This window comes from Triticum dicoccoides, chromosome 1A (assembly GCF_002162155.2).
Source record: "Triticum dicoccoides isolate Atlit2015 ecotype Zavitan chromosome 1A, WEW_v2.0, whole genome shotgun sequence".
Classification (NCBI taxonomy): Eukaryota; Viridiplantae; Streptophyta; class Magnoliopsida; order Poales; family Poaceae; genus Triticum; species Triticum dicoccoides.
Window position 1 is genome coordinate 65602391 of NC_041380.1, and position 17838 is coordinate 65620228.

Below are 17838 nucleotides of genomic sequence, written 5' to 3' on the forward strand. Positions count from 1 at the left end.
CAACATCTCCTCCCACAACAAGATCGTGAGATATAGAGATGAGGGGAAGGCGAGGAAAGGGGAGGACTTTAACCCGAGCCAGGGTCCCATTGATCCAGAGCTGGTGGTGATATCTGGTGGCGGGAGGTCCCATGGCTCCATAGCCATTGGAGATGGACTTATCCGTTGTCGTAGCACTCTATCGGAGATCAAGGCGCCAGTCGAGCTCCGCTCCTGAGATAAGGCCTCGTGAACGGCCAGTGCAACTCGCCATCAAGGTTAGTGATACGTACTCAGTTATCTTTCTCCATTACATTGTGTGCGCTTCCATCAATGATTACAAATGGTCATGTGAGTGGTGTTGCAGGCTGCTATACAGAGTGAGAGAGATAGAATGGAGAAACTTCTGGCGGAGGCGGCGGAGAGGCAGCGGGAGTTGGAGGAGAGGACGACAAAGATGATGGAGGAGGAGAGGGCACAGAATGACATGCAGGCAAGGGCCATGTACGAGCTCCTTGTGGTAAGTTTCTTCTACAGATTAGCCAAAACATTCATGTAGTGTTTGTCTCATTACTAACTAGTATGACTGAGTCGTCAAAACCAAATGTGCAGTCTGTGTGCGAACAGGTCAGACCGCTCCGCCGATGCCAGTGATTGCTCCTGGGACCACGGTTAGTTTTATTTGAATGTACATTACTTGCTAGTCTTAACATTTGAGTGTCATCATGCAAACAAGACATTGGAAATGATCTTTGGTGCAGCATAGCTCCAGACAAGCATCGCACGATCCTTCTCCAGCTACCGACACGAGCCACCCCGCTCCTACACCTCCTGGATCTTGGTAAGTTTATCTAGTGTTTTTCTTAACACATACATAAAGACCTAGACTTAGCTTTATTTCCTCCAATGCTTACCATAATGACCTAGACGTAGCTTCTTCTCCTTCAAAATGACTTAATAAGCTTACTGACCTCCAAAACCATCCATTTTACCTAAGTTAGCTCTAAAACGATCTGTACTTAGCTTACTTATGTCAAAAATTGCATAATTAGCTTAGTTAGCTCATAGACGATCCATTTTACCTAAGTTAGCTCTAAAATGACCCATTTTACCTAGGTTAGCTTATAAATGATCCAGTTCATCCAAGTTAGCTCAAAAATGACCCATTTTACCTAGATTAGCTCCTAAATGATCCATTTTACCTATGTTAGCTTTAAAATGACCCATTTCAACTAGGTTAACTCTAAAATGACCCATCTTACCTAGGTTATCTCATAAACGATCCATTTCAACTAATTTAGCTCATAAACGATCCATTTCACCAAGTTAGCTAAAAATGATCCATTTCACCTAAATTAGCTCTTAAATGATCCATTTCACCTAAGTTAGCTCAAAAAGATCCATTTCAACTAAATTAGCTCATAAATGATCCATTTCACCTAAGTTAGCTCAAAAACGATCCATTTCAACTAAGTTAGCTCATAAATGATCCATTTCACCTAAGTTTGCTAAAAAACGATCCATTTCACCTTAGTTACCTCAAAAACGATCCATTTGACCTTAGTTAGCTCATAAACGACCCATTTCAACTAAGTTAGCTCATAAATTATCCATTTCACCTTAGCTAGCTCATAAATGACCCATCTCAACTTAGTTAGCTCATATATGATCCATTTCACGTAAGTTAGCTCATAAATGACATACTCTTCTTGTTCTAGTCTTCTTCTTGTTCTACTCTTCTTGTTCTAGTCTTCTTCTTGTTCTACTCTTCTTGTTCTAACTTTCTTATTTTTCATTTTGCAGATTTCATTCACTTGACGAAAGCTTGCATAGATGGAGTGCTCCTTATCCCTTTCTCTGTTTCTTTTGTATCGTTGAACTATGCATGTATCGTTGGATGAAACTATTGTAATATATATGGTTGGATGCCTCTATGTTGAACTTGTTATGTATGATGGAACTATGCATGTAATATATATGGTTGGATGATGAAGTTATGTGTTGGATATCTTATATGTTTGCTCTGTAATGGCCTTTTGAAATATATCTATATATGTCATATATATTTGTGATGAAAATTGTTGGATTTAATAAAAAACAGATAAAAGAGCCAATATGCAGGCTCTTTGCCGTCTGCCACCGACGGCAACGGGCTCTTTGCCGTCAGCCGCGGACGGCCAAGAACCTGCCATCAGCGTGCCTACAGTGGCAGACGGCAAAGACTTTGCCATCAGCGACGGACGGCAAAGAACCTGCACTTTTCCATCAGTGGCAGACGGCAAAGAACCTGCCATGTAGTGACGTGTAGATGACATCATACGGCGGATGGCAAAGACACTAGAAATTTTGCCGTCACCGGCGGACAACGACTAACAGCACAATTATTGCTGTCCGCTCTCTTTGCCGTCAGCCGCAGACGGCAAAGGGCCTTTGCCGTCAGCCGCCAGGAAGCAGACGGCAAAGTAGCTCTTTACCGTAGCCTACTTTGCCGGAGCCTTTTGCCGTCCGCGGCTGATGGAAAAGGCCTTTGCCGTCCGCCGTTCATGCCTTTGCCGTCTGCCGTGGCAGACGGCAAAATAGCTGATTCCTGTAGTGAGGTTGACATGGTGCAGGGAAGATCTCAAGTTCATTGGTGTCTTTTTCTGTCTGAACATTTTCTTATTTGCAGTTGCAGCCGATTTATGATGTATCAACCGACTTGGCTTAGGATGTGTTGTAGTTGGTTTGGTTGCATCAACCAACAAGTCTTATTATGTATTGCAGTTGATTTGGTACCATCAGCCGACTGTCCAGTTGGAAAATGAGCAGGGAAAACATGTACTGTGGGCTCCCCTCGCATTCAGAGTTTGGAGCTTCATAAACAATGTTGTGTAAGCTTGTTGATGATCTGATATTTTTCACAAAATTGGGACATGTCGGATGGTCGATGTGAGGTTCTCTCAGTAAAAAATTCCTCATTTGTCTGTTGTGATAGTCTGATGGAATTTTGTTGATAAGAACCTACGGTTTCTTGGGTAAGTTTGGGTTAGGACTTCCATATATATGCGCCAAGCAAGTATATAGGGAAAACATGATATGCTTTTTTTTTGCAGTGCCAACACTGAAAATGTAAAGTGTGTCATGCATGACTTTTATATGTGTTTTAGGAATTGGATGATAGCTCTATAAACAAAATTCCTTATTATGCACTTCCCTGCTTTGCTTGGCAGGAATTCTTGTTGTAAAGAGCGAAGACATGGTTTGGTTTGCATGACATTATCTTCAATTGGTTGGAGATATATAAATGTTGATACTTGATTTTCTCACCTGGCATCTTATCAATTCTCTGAAAGACACTTGATTTTCTCATAGTAATAGTTCTTTATTATTGCTGATACATAAATGGATCTTTATTGAATGGTACTTGTATGTGTTTGTGGAGAATGGTGATTAACCTTTTAAATAATCCATTGTCCAACAAGGCGATTCTAATTTCTAATTAGATTATACTATAACAATATGATTAGCAAAAATCCAAACAGTTGTATATTTGACACATACTGCAACGGGCCAAAGCCCGCCCCGCCTGTATATTTTGTTCAAGTACTGAAATTCATTTACAGGGGATTATAATCATTTGGGAGCTATGCATTGAGAAAGTGAGCATTTAGATAAGAGATTATATAACTAATGCAAAGATGTGCAATATTTTTTTCAACAAGAATGTTGATCATGAAGAATGATAATCAAATTATTTGTATGAGTCAAGAAATGCACTTCGTATAAATTTTCAAAAATTTCACGAACTCTATCTATATTTCAGTAGATTTTTTTTATGATTGATACGTGCGTTGCACGTGCACGCTTACAAGTTATATATAGGAAGAAAACTGCGAGGAAAATGCGTTCGTCTGCCGTCCTCCTCACATGGAACGTTCACCACATAAGTGACTAGCACCCTTGGTTTTCAACTGAGAGGTCTTGGGTTCGAGTCCCAGGAAATCTCAATTTTGTCCTCCTTCCTTCCTCGCAAAAAAAGGGAAAGAAAATCAAAGACTTGGGAAGGCGTACAGAACAAGCTAGTGTACCAGTAAAGAGACGTTGCTGAGTTTTAGAAAAAATAAAGATGCGCTCCTGTAGCTGGTTCGAATCCAAACCTAGACTATGACTTTATATGGTGCTATGCTACTCTGCAAGTAATGAAACTGACATATCCAACTTTCGCTTCTCCTCTTCTCTACTTACTCTGCCTAGCATCAGAAGCTCTGGCCGCAGCAACCATGTCCACTAGCTGCTTGTGCACCTGCTCCTCAGCAGGCAACAACCAGATATGCGCCAAGTTGCAACCCGCACCATCGCCTGTGGGTCTCATCACACCCTCGCCGGCACACGCACCGCAGCCGATTGCTCATCGCAACCCGCTGCCGTTGGTGTGGTTCCACTGCTGCAAATCACGCAGAGTCATCCGTCGCGTGTCAATCACAATCCGCAACCCTTGCCGAGTCTTCTACAAATGCCCGAATCATAGGGTAATAATATGTTTAAGTGTTGTTCTGCTGCTTTCAGCTGCTGATTTTTTAATAGTTTGGTTGATGATCTACCAATTTGATTCGTGCAGAAAAGGGAAGATTCGTGTGATTTGTATTTCTGGGAAGTTGCTGATGTGGGGGAATGCAACTACACTGATTATTTGGTTAGCCGAGGAATCCCAATACCAGCAGGTTGGGGTGTTGGACAAGTAACTGAAGGAATGACAAAAGAGGAAGATGCAGAGCAGAAGGTTAAAGATGCAGTTCCTCTGATCATGGCCAAGCAACAGTTGCTGAACGGCCTTGACAGCAATGAGGAGATGAAAGAGCTTGTAAGATAACGGGTAAAATTGATGTGCTCTGTAGGATGATTGTCTCTTTATTTGCAGTGTATGTAGCACGCGTGATGTATTCAGTGGCTACGACATGAGCACTTTGATGAAACTAGTAATGAATGAAACCTGTGTAGCAGGCTGGGCGTAGTGTTGTGAACATCTAATGATTTCTATTAACGGAAATAAGGGGGTATCCCCTTTTGCTCATATAAATAAATAAATAGCAGAGGCCCTGTCGGGTCAGCTTTGTTCTCATTCGAAGACGTCGAGCAAATTGCAGTCCAAGAGCAAACTATGTCATCAAATTCAAGTTTCACAGCCAAATATGAGTACAACTAAACAACAATGTCATCATGTTTTAGTTGTCATACAATCACCAAACACAAATCAGCATACATAACAAGTGATGTTCTCACAGCAAAATACTAAACAACATGTTCACCAGGTTTCAGTTGTCATAGCAAACACAATTTCACATAGTAGATAAAAAACGTCTTCTGATAGGCAAATACGATAACAGCAATGTAATCATCATCCGCAGCAGCAGCGTGAACATCTTCGCCATGTGTATCAGTTTGAATCGTATTTCCCCACAGTGTCATCTTCTTCTTCGTCCTCAACGTCCTCGAACGTTGGCTTCTTCTTGATCAACTCTTGTATGTCCACAACTGGACATGCAATCTTTTCGCCGGCTTCGTTGACGTGATGGTTCTCAAAGATATTAGGAGCATCTGTGTTATCTTGTACATCAGCAGCAGTGTAAGCATCATCTTGTTGTGCAACTTCATTAAACGAATTCCTCGACTCAAACCTTTGCTATACTCTCCAGTCATCGCTACGTGCAAATGTGTCTTCCAAGAAAAATATCTGTGTTGCTTGATTTGCCAAAATAAAAGGCTCGTTGGTCTGGTACACCGCCTTGACATTGACGGATTTGAAATAATCATCAGCTCTGGGTTTTGCGATCCTGGAAAACATGTTATACCAACGACAGCACAACAGAACCACACACCGATGATCCTCCAAACTGGATATATACTACAAATGAATAATGTCTGTTATGTTAGCATACATTTCAGTTGTCTCTTTGTCATACGTATCCGTGCTCATGATGGCACTATTTTGTGTCTTCCTGCCTTCGTCTCGTGCAAGGGTGTTGTAGCGCACATCTCCAACAACGCAAGATTCATAATGTCTTACCCGAGTATCAGGTCCCATTGGTAGTGAGTAAAGGGCATCATCAACTGCTTGCCGATCCTCCCGCATCTTCTTAACCTATGGTTAGAAAATAGACAAGCTGGTCATCTTATGTACTCAATATATTAAAAAACTGGCAGTGCATGAGGGAGTCCTAGATTAGGGGGTCTCCGGACAACCAGACTATCTCCGTTGGCCGGACTGTTAGACTATGAAGATACAAGATTGAAGACTTTGTCTCATGTCCAGGTGGGACTCTACTTGGCGTGAAAGGAAAGCTAGGGAATACGGATATGGATATCTCCTCCTTTGTAACCGACCTTGTGTAACCCTAACCCTCTCCGGTGTCTATATAAACCGAAGGGTTTTAGTCCGTAGGACAACAACCATAACATAAAATCATACCATAGGCTAGCTTCTAGGGTTTAGCCTCTCTGATCTCGTGGTAGATCTACTCTTGTACTACCCATATCATCAATATTAATCAAGCAGGACATAGGGTTTTACCTCCATCAAGAGGGCCCGAACCTGGGTAAAACATCGTGTCCCCTGCCTCCTGTTACCATCCGGCCTAGACGCACAGTTCGGGACCCCCTACCCGAGATCCGCCAGTTTTGACACCGACATTGGTGCTTCCATTGAGAGTTCCTCTGTGTCGTCGCCGTTAGGATTGATGCCTCCTACTATCATCGATAGCGATGCGGTCCAGGGTGAGACTTTTCTCCCCGAATAGATCTTTGTATTCGGCGTCTTTTCACTGCGGGCTAATTCGCTTGGCCATCTGGAGCAGATTGAAAGCTACGCCCCTGGCCGTCAGGTCAGATTTGGAAGTTTGAACTACACGGCCGACATCCGCGGAGATTTGATCTTCGACGGATTCGAGCCACAGCCGGGCATGCCGCACTGTTGTGATGGGTATGACCTAGCTCTGTCGCCGAATAGTATACCAAGGGCTGTGCCCGCATCAGCTCCGACCCTTAGCTCGGAGCCAACTGCCCCAGTTGAGGACGGGTGGTTAGCCACCGCCTCAGGGGCTGCAGTCTCAACGATGATCGAGTCGAACACTAGCCTAATCCTCTACGCAGCCCGTGACCCCAAGGTGCCGGATTCTTTTTCTAACTCCGAACCGCCCACGCCCGGCCAATCGAATCCGATTGGGCGCCGATCATGGAATTCACCACCGCGGATATCTTTCAGCACTCGCCCTTCGGCGACATTCTAAATTTACTAAGGTCTCTCTCTTTGTCAGGAGAGCCCTAGCCGGATTATGGCCAACAAGATTGGGATGCCGACGATGAAGAAATTCGACACCCACCCACCACCCACTTAATAGCCACTGTCGATGACTCAACCGACATGCTCGACTTTGACTCTAAATACATCGACGGTATGGACGACGATGCGGGAGGCAAAGAGGAATCACCGCCCACAGGGCGCTGGACGTCCACCTCATCATATAATGTATACATAGTGGACACACCAAAAGAAGACGACAACGAGGAACAGAAGGACGCTTGTTCCCTCGAGAAGCAGTCAAAGCGGCGGCGCAAGCGCCACCCCAAATCCCGCCTCGGCAGAAATAACGATCATACAGACCCAGCGTTGGAGCAGGGTGAACCACCGCCGGACCACGGCAATGCGGAGAATCAAACCTGACAAACCAATTCTGTCAAAGATGATAGTCCGGACGACATAACACCGGACAAGCACCCAGAGCAGCAGAATGCCCGCCAAAGGCTTGTTGCCACCGCGAGGAGTCTGAAAAAGCAGAAGCAAAGGCTCAAGGCTGCGCAGGACACACTCCAAATCAGATGGAGTAAAGTACTCAACACAGTAGCGAAGTACGGCGGCAATCGCCCCACCAAGAGCTACCCAAAGCGGAAGTTGCTACCTGAATTCGATGAGGAGGCCTCAGACCCCCCACAACCAAAAATTAAAATAGCCATCTGGCCGGATAGACGACCTCGCAGCCAACATAAAGTGGCAAGCAATGCCGCACATAAGCCAATACGTAGTCTACGCGAGGGCTCGTATCAAAAGGAGGGCGAAACCAGATCCATCTATGGACCACGCAAGCGTGCTCCGGCATACGATGCAACACAACAAACATCCGAACAACGCGGTACACCCAAATATCGGGGTGCCGCACACCCCCTATGTTTCACCGATGGGGTCCTGGACCACGAATATCCAGAGGGATTCAAACCCGTAAACATAGAGGCATACGATGGAACAGTAGACCCTGGGGTCTGGATTGAGGACTATATCCTCCATATCCACGTGGCTCGGGGAGATGATCTCCACGCCATTAAGTATTTACCCCTCAAACTCAAAGGGCCCGCTCGGCACTGGCTTAAGAGCCTCCCCGAAAGCTCCATTGGAAGTTGGGAAGAAGTTGAAGACGCCTTTCGGGCAAATTTTCAAGGGACTTATGTCCGACCTCCAGACGTGGATGATTTGAGTCATATAACTCAACAGCCCAGAGAGTTAGCCTGAAAGCTTTGGAACAGGTTTCTTACTAAAAAGAACCAAATTGTCAACTGTCCGGACGCCAAAGCCTTGGCAGCATTTAAGCATAGCGTCCGTGACGAATGGCTTGCCAGACACCTCGGCCAAGAAAAGCCGAGAACAATGGCAGCATTAACAAGCCTCATGACCCGCTTTTGCGCGGGCGAGGATAGCTAGCTAGCCAGATGCAGCACCAGCAACCCCAGTACATCCGAAGTTAGAGATGGAAATAGGAAATCACTATGTAACAACAATAACAAACGCCGGAATAAAGAAGACAACACGAAGAGCACGGTAGTAAACACCGGATTCAAAAGCTCTCGGCCAGGTCAGCAAAAGCCACCCTCTAAAGGCGCCAGAGACAAACTATCCAGTCTAAACAAAATTCTGTTCCAAATATGTCAGATCCATAGCACCCCTGGTAAACCCGCTAATCACACCCATAGAGAATGTTGGGTCTTCAAGCAGTCCGGCAAGCTCAACGCCATACACAAGGGGGAGGATACACCAAGCGAGGACGAGGATGAGCCTCTCAAGCAAGACACTGGGGAACAAAAGAAATTTCTACCAGAAGTCAAAACAGTAAACGTGTTACACGTGATCAAGGGAAGAAACAAAACGGCACTCCCAGAAAAATATGCCTAAGGGCCTATCACCGTGGAGTCCTACCACTAGTCATCTCAACCGATCACTTTCGACCATCGTGAATACTCAGCAAGTATACGGCGTGTAGGATGGGCTGCCTTTATTAGACCCAATAATTGATGGATACCACTTCACACAAGTCCTGATGGACGGTGGTAGCAGTCTAAACCTGATATACCAGGATACATTCCGCGAAATGGGGATAGACCCAACAAAAATTTGCCATAGCAATACTACCTTTAAAGGAGTAACGCCAGGCCCAGGGGCTCATTGCACGGGCTCCCTGCTACTAAAGGTTATATTCGGCTTCCCCAATAATTTCCGTAGCGAACATTTAACCTCCCACATCACTCCGTTACAAATACAAGGGGCTCAACGCGCGCAGACAAGTGGCAATTTTTACTCATCTTGAATTATACATGGTTTCTTTAAAAACTATGTTTTTGCACCACAACTTTTTCACCTAATTTCCTCTCTTTTACAAATGATCATCGTGCTACACCCGTCCAGGATACGGCACAACGGAGACACAGGCGCAGACATGCAGCAGGGACCCGCTCCAAGGATTCTTTTTAGATTAAGACCCTGCGTAAACCTTTTTTGCTGTCTCTTGTTGATACACATCCACCGAATTCTCAGAACAGTTGAGAAGGATGCTGACATCTTGGCATGTGGCCACGTCAGAATAATGCACGTACCTGGACACAAGGGGCTTCTTACAAAGGGCACTATTTAGGCCTGGTTTATACCATAAAGACCGAATACCTTAGGGAGTGTTCGGCGTCGCGAGTTTGGCCTTATATGCATCAGCTCCGAATCATTGTCTTTGGTCAAATGTTGGGTTTGCCCGGCTCCTGTGTTTTGGTGCCCTACATTCCGTTGTATCGGCTAAGGTAGCACCAGGAGAACTACTGTGATTGTGCCCTGGTTCATCCGGACGAGCACCTTAGTTGAGAGAGCCGAAAACTGACTGTCTTGATATAGCGTGATACTGGTCAACCACTCAATGACCTATCGGAATGTTAGAATTCCTCCGCCTTAACGAAGGGCCGTTTTTCGGCCAGGCATGTACGCACCCCGCGATCGGGAGAGTGCGGAGCCACCAGGGGCTATCTAGTAGCCCCACTGTCAAACTCCTATGGCTAAGTGAATGTGTTAAAGCATTATAGTCCGGTTGCCGCGTTCGCTACGCTATCGCCTCCTTAATAGGACCAAGACGTTGGGTTAAGTGTGAACACGCATTTTTCGCGAGCACCTCTGCATTATATGCGTGGGGGTTGAAGCCGACGGCTGCAATCTTTCAGGTTATACACATGTATACATAAACGGTCGCACAGGAGGCATCATACTACTCACACTCAAAAGTATAAACATAGCCTTATAAAACTTCATGAAAGCATTGTGTTTACAATGAGAATACATATCACTCAAACATAATATTCTTCGAGCACTGGGCCTCTATCAAATGAGCACCCTCGAGAACCTCCTCGAAAAAATGCTCGGCAGCCACTCGGCCTATGGCCGAACCCTGCGCCGCAACAGTGGTAGCGTCCATCTCCGCCCAGTATGCTTTAACACGGGCAAGGGCCATCCGCGAGCCTTCTATACATGCCGATCTCTTCATCGCATTAATGCGCGACACCGCACTAAGGAACTGCTGCACTAAGCTGAAATAGCTGTTTGGCTTTGGCTTTTCCGGCCATAGCTGATCCACAACAGACCTCATGGCGAGTCCGGACAACCTATTCAGTTCGGCCCATTCGGCTAGCTAGTCAGTCAATGAAAGTGGACAATTTGGAACGTTGAATTGCGACCAGAACAACTTGTCCACTTCACGATCTGTCTGACCTTGGAAGTACTTGGCCGCATCGGCAGCGCTCACCGCCAAATCCATATGCGCATTTGCTAAACTCCACAGCCGATCCAGAGGGGCATACCATGGATCTCCGAACTTCCTCCATAACATGAAGGGTTTCCCAGCCACAATATCCCCGGCTTCCCAAAGCTCCTCCTTCTTCGCTCTCATAGTAGAGCGGGTGTCTTTGTCCGCCATCGTGGCCTTCTCAAGGTCCGTTGCCTTCGCTCGGTTTTCTTTCTCAAGGACCCGACAATGGTCGGCAGTGTCTTTTAATTCCGCGGCCATCTTGGCCACCTTCTCTTGGCTCTCGCAATGTGTGGCCTTCTCGTCTTTCAACTCTTTGGCCGCCTTCAAAGCTACTGCATTACTAATCCTCGCTTGTTCCTTGGCTCGGGCAAGTTCTGCCCGCAAGGTTTCCATAGTGGCAGCTCCATCTGTAGTCACAACATATTATAGATAATGGCATCATGCTGCTCTTACTATGTGGCGTTCACCAGATAATAACACTTACCCTGTGCCTCGTCAAGCCTCTTGTTAACAAGCTCGATGTCGGTGTCTGCGGCATCCAGTTGCCGTTTTAATTTGGCAAACTCACTAGTCCGGCTAGCCACCGGAGCTTCCACCCCCTGCACATAGGGGCAGTCTGGTTATTGCCTGGGAATATGATACTCTGTTCGCCGCCATTCTCGACGACAACCAGAGTCTCAGGGGCTACTATCTACACAGGGCACCCTAACATGTGCAGTACTATCACATATTATCTCACGTACATCAAAGCCTGTCAGTAGACTCATAAAGGCTTCATGTAATCCGCTTTCGGCGAACAAAATTCTCTCCATCACCGTACCCATCAGCATACGATGTTCTTCTGAGATGGCCGCTCGCCCCACCAGCTCCCTCAGAACGTCCGACCGCATACCAGACGGTGTCGGACTCTTTTGTCTGCTCTCTTCGGGAGCCGGACGCTGGGTACTTCAGGGGTCTATGGGATTATCTTCTGGCCTCACCGGATCCGGAGAGGCCCTCCGTGACGACACTTCGGGGTCGCCCGCTTCTTGAGCGGAGGAGTCTGGGGGAGGCGTTTCGCTCTCCATCATCTCTGGAAGAAGATCCCCCGAAGACGAGCTCAGCTGAGAGGGGCTAAGGCCCAAACTCCAAGATATATGCGGTGGTTATTTTCTCAGAAGAAATATAGCATACCTTTACTATTAAAGTATTTTGGATCACTTAAGACTCGTTGGAGGGCTGATCCCCCCGCGGACTTTGTGCGGCAGAAGCACCCCCGGAGGCAGGACGCTCTGTGGGAGACTTCTTCTCCCGTTTGGAGGCTTCGGCTTCCGAATCCTCGGAAGCAGTCCATTTCCTCCCCCGGTTATCCTCCTTCATGGAGACGCTCATTCTCTTGGTTGGAACTGGCAGCGACGGGGGCCCGCATCCGCCCGTATTATCCCCCCATATCTTCCTACGAGGGCTCCAGGCAAGGTGCGACCTCGAGCATCTTTTCCAATACCGGATTTTCCAAACCCTCAGGGAGGGGGGCCAAACACTGAATCATCTTCGCCTTTGTTAGCCAGTCCTGGTCAAAAAGCGAACTCTCAGAAATACCTTTATGACAAATAAAAGACAGTGTGTTCGGCCAGAGGATTTCTTACTTGTTCGGCGGCGCAGTTACTGCTCAGGCCCACGTCCTCGGTAATATCCGGACACTCTACTCGAGGTCCGAAGAATGACTTGCACATCTCCTCGTACGTCAGGCCAAGGAAACTTTGAATGGCACGCGGTCCCTCTGGGTTGAACTCCCACAAGCGAAGGGGCCGGCGTTTGCAAGGCTGGACTTGATGAACCAGCATAACTTGTATTACCACAACCAAATTAAAATCTCCCTCGAAGAGATCTCGGATGCGGCTTTGCAGTATATGCACATCCTTGGCTAGACCCTAGCTCAGACCTCTGCTAATCCATGACATCAGTTGTGGTGGGGGGCCCGAGCGGAAAGCGGGGCCACCGCCCACTTGGCACTTCTGGGAGCCGTGACGTAAAACCACTCCCGTTGCCATAATTCAGACACCTCTGGAAAGTAACCTTTCGGCCATGGAGCTCCCACCATCTTGCCTATTGATGCACCTCCGCGCGCTGCATGTTGCCCCTCGATCATCTTCGGCTTTACATGAAAGGTCTTGAGCCACAGGCCGAAGTGAGGGGTAACGCGGAGGAAGGCCTCACACATGACAATAAATGTCGAGATGTGGAGAAAGGAGTCTGGAGCTAGATCGTGGAAATCTAGCCCATAATAGAACATCAGACCCCTGATGAAGGGATCCGAGTGAGGCCTAGACCTCAAAGGAAGTGGGAGACGAACACGAAGTTCTCGCTGGGTTCGGGAGTAGGGACGATCTGCCCTCGAGCAGGCAGCCGATGTGAAACCTCGTCGGTCAGGTATCTGGCCTCCCTCAACTTCTGAATGTCCTCTTCCGTAACAGAGGAGGGCATCCATCGGCCTTGAGGGCTGGATCCGGACATGATTGAAGATTCGGGGCACCTAACCTGGGCTTTGGGTGTTAGAACTTGAGGCGGTGGAAGGGTTTGATTGAGCACGAGAGGGAAAAAGGAAAAACCTTGTCCCTTTATAAAGAGGGTGAATATCGAGCGTCCTCTCCGTAGCCGTTTAGGACTTGCCTATAATCTAGGAGTCCTAGACACGGTTGGGTTACCCACGACCGCATTAATTAGAATCCTGTAATTGGGGGAACACGATCTCCACTTCGACAAGACGTGTCAAGAAACCGCCTCGCTTATGTGTGGAGCTGGTTGAAGAAAAACGGTTCAAATAATCGCCAGGCCATGACGCAACGTCATGCTGCCAAAACGAGTCAGCAAATTAGATTTGCGAAAATATTATTCTCTCTATAGCGGTATGTGGAACTTATTTTGCAGGGTCGGACACTATCCTCATATTCAAATTCTTTTGTGATGTATTCGGAGAAGGAACCCGCCTTGCAATGCCGAAGACAATATTGCGCGCCGGACTCATCGTCATTGAAGCCTGGTTCAGGGGCTACTGAGGGAGTCCTGGATTAGGGGGTCTCCGGACAGCCGGACTATCTCCATTGGCCGGACTGTTAGACTATGAAGATACAAGATTGAAGACTTCGTCTCGTGTCCGAATGGGACTCTACTTGGCGTGGAAGGCATGCTAGGCAATACGGATATGGATATCTCCTCCTTTGTAACCGACCTTGTGTAACCGTAACCCTCTCTGGTGTCTATATAAACCGAAGGGTTTTAGTCCGTAGGACAACAACCATAACATACAATCATACCATAGGCTAGCTTCTAGGGTTTAGCCTCTCTGATCTCGTGGTAGATCTACTCTTGTACTACCCATATCATCAATATTAATCAAGCAGGAGTAGGGTTTTACCTCCATCAAGAGGGCCCGAACCTGGGTAAAACATCGTGTCCCCTGCCTCCTATTACCATCCAGCCTAGACGCACAGTTCGGGACCCCTACCCGAGATCCGCCGGTTTTGACACCGATAGTGCACTTCAAAAGCTTACATGGTTCTTAAACCATTTCGCAAATCCTGCCATAACCCTTTTGTCAATGTTTCTTGGATTTCGCGGCAGTAACTCCTCTTTGTAGATGCTGCACAACATAGTGATCGCGTCAAACATCTAAATATATAGGAATGTGCTGCAAGTTTAGTAGATTATGATGTATATGCTGCAGTACTGCACTTACTTGATATAAGGTAGTATATCAGGACAGTTATTCAGCACATACCAAACCATTTTGTCCAAATCTTTAGGTTTGTCCTCTTGTCGACTCTTCCCTGTAACTCGAACAGAATAATCGAAAACATTGAGCCCGTGATTGTCTTCACCCACCTGTTTGCTAAGCTGATCAGCTATTTTAACGTATTTTGAGGAGAATGTCAACGCTTCTGTAGCAATGTAGGCCTCTGCAATGGAACCCTCGGGTCTAGCTCTGTTCCTAACATAGCCCTTGAAAGTGCCTAGCCGCCTTTTAATAGGGTACATCCAGCCATACTGTACTGGACCTCTAAGTAGTGCCTCATCAGGTAGATGAACAGCCAAATGCACCATCACATCAAAGAAGGCTGGAGGATATATCTTCTCAAGGTCGCATAGGATAGTTGGTATCTTGTCTCTAAGACGCTCCAAAGCATCTATCCTGATATTCCTACTACAGAGTTCCCTAAAGAGTTGTCCCAACTCTGCAACTGCTCTGTATAAGTCAGGGCGGCCCAATCCTTTAAGGATAACAGGTAAAACCCTTTGAAGTAGGACGTGGCAGTCATGAGTTTTGAACCCTTGTACCTTGTTTCCATCTGCACTGACTCTCCTTTCAGGGTTGGAAGCAAATCGATGTGGGAATCTCACACGTGACAGGACCTCGCAGAATTCTTTTATTTTTACCTTGTCCAAGACGTACACTACTGGTGCCATATCTCGTGTTTTACCTTCATCTTGCACCTGCAAATCCTTTCTGATACACAGGTGTGTCAAATCAACCCTAGATTTTAAGGTATCTTTCGTCTTGCCTTCAATATTAAGAAGTGTGCCGATAATGCTGTCACATATATTTTTCTCGATGTGCATCACATCAAGATTATGCTGCAGATCCAAATCTTTCCAATACTCCAAGTCCCACAAAGTGGACCTGCGGGTAAACAATGATCTCTCTTCTACCCTGCCATGCTTCCTTTTCTCGCTACCATTACCAGGATGGTTTGCTGGTGTAATATGCCTGACCTTCTCTAATTCCACTTGCAACTCATCGGCGGTGAGCCTCTTTGGTGCATCATGGTTTTCATGCTTTGAGTTGAACACATGTCTTCGGTATTTTCTAGGATAGGGCTTGTCCTTGGCAAGGAAACGGTGGTGTCCAATGTAACAGGTCTTGCTAAGTATTGCGTATGACAGCGGATTCCTGTCACAGCGAACACATGCATTGTAACCATGTGTCGTTCGCCCTGACATAATTCCCAAAGACGGATAATCCTGGATGCACCAAATTATAACAGCACATAGAAAGAAATCAGCTGGTGGGCTGCTATATAGGTCTCGAGTGAGAACACCCTTCCATATCTGTTGAAGTTCCTCCACAAGAGGCTCCATGAACAAATCAAAATCCTTTCCAGGACTTTTTGGACCTAGGATGAGCAAGGCCATCATGTAGTTTGATTCTTTGGTGCAGACATTTGGAGGCATGTTGTAAGGGATAACAAGCACTGGCCACATGCTATATGTGGCGCTCTAGTGGCCAAATAGGCTAAATCCATCTGAAGCTAAGCCAAGTCTAATGTTTCTCGGGTCAGCAGCAAACTCTTTGTGTTTATCATTGAAGCTTTTCCACTCACTACCATGAGATGGATGGCTCATTACATTCTGATCTCTACACTCCTGGTTCCTAGAATGCCACAGTACATCCTCTCTTGTTTCAGCATCATGAAACAACCTCTGCAATCTTGGTGTAATTGGAAAATGTCTCAGAACATTATGAGGAATCCTCTTCACAACATCGCCATCTTTCCATCTTGATGATTTGCATTTCAGGCATTCACGTAAGTTGGCATAATCCTTCCAGAACAGAACACAATTATTCTTACAAACATGGATCATATCATATCCTATTCCAACTGCATGAAGGAAATTCTTCATTTTACTATGGGTGTGTGGCAGCTCAGACTCATCTGGGAAAGATTCGCGAAAAGCAGCCAACATCCATCGAATGATTTTTTCGTCATCCGCTCAGCTGTCTTCACCTGAAGAAAGGTGACCATAGCTCAGAATACTGATAGCTTATTTCTCGGGGTGATAGCAACGTTGCATTGTTCCAACATGCGGGCCCACCATTTTTCTTCTGCAGGTGAAAGTTCACAGAATGCACGAGCATTTCGTAGCATTGTTTCAATGTTCGTCAAACTCACTGGCTCCACCACCACCACCTCCTCCTCCTCTTCCACCTGAGCATCAGGCAGATCAAGATGGTGATTTGCTGCTTCCACGTAGTCAATAACATTGACGTTCACAGCTTCACCATGATGAACCCACCTAGTATATGTGACTGACATCCCATACAAGTGTAGATGATTTTGCACAGTTGACTGGGGTCTTGTTACTAAATTCATACAACTGCTACACGGGCAGAGCACATCTGATTTCGGACCATCGTACTCAGCTCTAATAAAGTTCATGAAGTTTTCAACCCCCTCGACATATGCAGCGGAGAATCTTCGAGCATAAGTTATCCAAGTCCCGTCCATCTGTTAGACATACAAATTAGTTCTTCTACTAGATATTATAGGAAAGACATATATGCTTTTTTATGAAGTCCAGAAAAAAATATCTAGGTCGATGTCTAAAGCTATGGCAAGATATTTGGACGAGCGGATCTAAGTAACGAAATATATGTAAAGCTAATTCAGCAAGCAGATTTGAGTTCCAAATTATGGCAGGCTGTTTCAGCAGTCAATGAGGCCGAGCACACAGCCATCGAACTATCGAAGGCCACTGCAGCAACAAAGATCGAGTATAAAACGGTGTAGAGCTATTTCAGCTAACAGATTGGCTACTAGACCATGGCAATCTACGTCACAATAAATATATTGCAGGATATTTTAGCAACTAATCGGCCTTGGCATGCCATCTCAGCTAAGGAGATTGAGTGCAGAACAGGGCAAGGAAGCTTCTTAAGCAGAGCATATTGACAGTAAACTACTTCGGCAAACAGTGAGATTAACAGTGTCTATCAGCTAACATTCAGCGCTACACCGACATGAAC